The sequence below is a fragment of the Lissotriton helveticus genome, chromosome 1_2 (genome assembly GCF_964261635.1).
Source record: "Lissotriton helveticus chromosome 1_2, aLisHel1.1, whole genome shotgun sequence".
Lineage (NCBI taxonomy): Eukaryota > Metazoa > Chordata > Amphibia > Caudata > Salamandridae > Lissotriton > Lissotriton helveticus.
The window spans coordinates 227,508,585-227,512,320 of record NC_136058.1 but is presented as its reverse complement, the minus strand read 5'-3'; the positions used below and the strand labels follow the sequence as shown (position 1 = coordinate 227,512,320).

The window sequence follows — 3,736 nt, the reverse complement described above, 5'->3', positions numbered from 1 at the left end:
CAACATGCATAACACTCGGTTACATAGATAGCGCCTCAGCTGTTCAACGATTCATTAAACGTAATAGGGGTAAAATGATGTGATAATGATGTGATAACAAACAAGTAAAATATGCCCATAAAAATAGTGTCCACAACATCTGTGAATGAGTAGTTAAGTCTCTGTAGTTGTGCTCATGCATGGTAAAGAAACAACAATCCTGCGTAATTGATCTTGTATACTGATCTCTCTTTTCATTCCTGTTTAATATTCCATTTTCAGCCTGGGTGCAATCTCGCAGGTTAGGACGGAAGGTTCATTCATGAATATGGGACAGAGGTGGTGAGATGCACTCCCAATTTATCCAATTCAACTTTTAATTTTAATTTTAATGTATCTTCATTTCATCTTGTGAAGGCGTGCATGCTTGTTTAGCGCTCCGCCCAATCGCGCTGCAATCATAAAGCCGAACACGAAGGAACCACGTGGTTTCCCTTCCAAGCAGCACAGCCAAACGAATCCAATGAACCAAATTCATATTTAGCTCCTTGTTTACTCCACTTTTCACTTCCTTTACTTCATTTTTGTATCCTTAGTTTATTCAATCCATTTTACTCGTTTTTCTTAAACATTCGCAGTTTTTCACAAAATGCGCAGGAGTATTAGGTGTTCCACATGCCACGCTTTATTAAAAAACCCAATGCATTTCGGGACAACCCTTCGTCAGGGGTATCTAGAAAAAATCATTTAAAAACCATCAGTCAGTTGTCACAACTAATACAATGCAAAAAACTGTAAACCACTCATTTTAAATTACACTAGTTTAAGCACTTGAATGAGTATAACGTTACAATGCTATTACATTCTCCCACCTAAATATTAACCATAGTCTGATCAACACGTTGCGCCCGCGCTATATAAGTCTCCAGTCAAAGCATTCCCAATTGCTTGATCCCTCATGACCCTGTGTTAACCTCCAAAAGCTTCATTTTATCTCTGTGCCGGAATAACATCAGATAGAAACGCATTCGTGCCTCCCTCTTTACTTAATACTAATAACTGCTGTTATTGCACGAGTTTCATACAAACTCCACAATGCTTACCGTGGCATGTGTTTCACAAGCTCGTCAAAACCTAACGCGGTGTCATATCTTGTAAAAGTTTTGCCGTTTCTTTTCTTCCCTTTTAAATCCCTCCTTCCCCTCAAGTGATCTGTCACGTGTCATGGAATGCTTTCTAAAATGTGGACCGAATTTTCAACTGATGCATTCATTGTTTTGTACTAACACACTACATGTCCCAGAATCCTTTGGGAATGTCTAAAATACATTTACTTTCATCCATTGCGCTTTGCTTATCCTCAAACCCTTCAACATGCATAACACTCGGTTACATAGATAGCGCCTCAGCTGTTCAACGATTCATTAAACGTAATAGGGGTAAAATGATGTGATAATTATGTGATTACAAACAAGTAAAATTTGCCCATAAAAATAGTGTCCACAACATCTGTGAATGAGTAGTTAAGTCTCTGTAGTTGTGCTCATGCATGGTAAAGAAACAACAATCCTGCGTAATTGATCTTGTATACTGATCTCTCTTTTCATTCCTGTTTAATATTCCATTTTCAGCCTGGGTGCAATCTCGCCGGTTAGGACGGAAGGTTCATTCATGAATATGGGACAGAGGTGGTGAGATGCACTCCCAATTTATCCAATTCAACTTTTCATTTTAATTTTAATGTATCTTCATTTCATGTGCATGCGAGTAAAATGGATTGAATAAACTAAGGACACAAAAATGAAGTAAAGGAAGTGAAAAGTGGAGTAAACAAGGAGCTAAATATGAATTTGGTTCATTGGATTCGTTTGGCTGTGCTGCTTGGAAGGGAAACCACGTGGTTCCTTCGTGTTCGGCTATTCCTAATGCCTGCATAAAGTATGCGCGCCCTAATTGACAGGAATACGCACGAATGCACACACAAGCACGCGGGCATGTAGGATGCCGGGTCTAACCAGTAATGGACGTGAATGTCATAGTCCTGCGTCGGCAGGTGTAGTCGATACACTTGTTTAAAGAATGTGTTTTTCGTGGCGTGACACAACAAACTACCGTCAAGCAGATATGCGTAAACTGCACCCGGGGAAATGTTTAGGTGCCTTTGTGAATATGCTAGTGATTCGAATTGTGTTTTTTTGCAGGGTGTTTTATGTGGAGCGCAGTGTTCTACAGTGCTGGATTATACCCTGTGGAGGCCTCTAAGCAGTCGAAATTTCGGAACCCCCCTCGCAAATTATCTCCTAATACGTTTTTAATTTTACCAACAACAATTTTAATAATTAACATGTGCATAGTTTGCACTGGATTTCCTTTTTTTTTTACAAAATGACAGCTGACAGAAGATGAGCTTTTAAGAGACAAACTGTTATGTAATCTGATGTCTCTGATTTATGTGTTTTATGTTGTCATTGGGTACCTTACAGAAATACAGTATTTTCTCTATAGAGTTTTTAATGTAAAGGTTTTTTTTTGGAGTTGATTTATGGTTTTCTATCTTTTGGAAACAATTTAAGAAAGCTTAATTGTAATTTTCTTTCAAGATCAGGTCAACATTATTTTGATCCATTGTCGCGGGGCCCCTAAAAGGAATGAGGCCCATAGGCTGGTGCCTACTTTGCCTATTAGGTAATCCAGAACTGGCAACTCCATATGGACTTCGGACCCTCTGCTGTACCACAAGTCACAGGTGTTGTGTGGCCAAAGTAAAGAGGTGACCCCGTCGTTCTCTCCTGCTTAGAGTCGGTGATACATTCCTCGAGCATCTGCAAAGTATTCACTGTTAGGATTTTATCCAAGACCGTTGAAGAGATGACCATGTATGACCACTTCAGTGTGTGTTCTACTTTGTTTAAAACACGATTTAAAAAACCTCCCTTCCCATTTTACTTTGCCTGGGGTTAACGAGTGCTTACTTCTGTAAACTGCACAAATCCACAGTCGTATTAAGGTTCCCTGACGCCGCCAAAACTAAAAGCTGTTCTAGTGTTTTAGTTGCACGTCTTGGAAAAAAAATTTCAATCTTAAAATCGTCCACCAGGGGGCAAACACGATTCATGCACCGAAAACACATTTCAATTGGAGTTTATGCCACTGTCCTGATAAAGGATAGGTTATCAAACAGAAAGGGTTGAGTCTGTGCACTTCTGTTATGATCTATAACACGCGATCACATACATGTTTTAGGCTGCGTTGCATACATTTTCTTTCTTTTTTATCTATAGAACATAGGTGCATATTAGCAAGAACCTCATTAAAATTATTGCAGTTTTAGCGGCAGGAAACTGGTGTAATACATAAGTATCAGACATTTAGTATTTTAAGATCAATCGTGTTCAAGCTCTGTACACCAAATACGTGCTGGGGCCTCATTTATGAAAGCCTTGCGCCACAGATGCGTCACTTTTTCCCATGTTAAAAGTGACGCACCAGCGGCGCAAGGCCTTCATAAATAAGGCCCCTTGTACTTTAACCACCACGTGCTGGAAACAATGCCTTTACAGCAGTGACCTGATGGGAGATGGACAAGTACGACAGAAGTTTGCTCATTTTCCCATCATAAAAGAAGCAATTTGCTGATGCAGGATTGATTTGAGCTTCCAGAGAGAAACCAGGATCTGTCTGAAATGCTCGATGTTCGTCAGGAGAGTTCCTGATTTGGGATTTAGATTGAAAAAATGTTTGGATAGCTAGCATTCTA

At 39.6% G+C, this 3,736-nt stretch overlaps 1 long non-coding RNA gene across 1 annotated transcript; it reads left to right on the top strand.

Moving 5' to 3' along the window:
* The first annotated feature begins 1,608 nt into the window (after nt 1–1,608).
* LOC144799889 (uncharacterized) lies at nt 1,609–2,483 on the top strand. The gene is made up of 2 exons (XR_013603895.1): nt 1,609–1,670; nt 2,181–2,483. It is a non-coding gene; the product is annotated as an uncharacterized LOC144799889 (long non-coding RNA).
* The last annotated feature ends 1,253 nt before the right edge of the window (nt 2,484–3,736 follow it).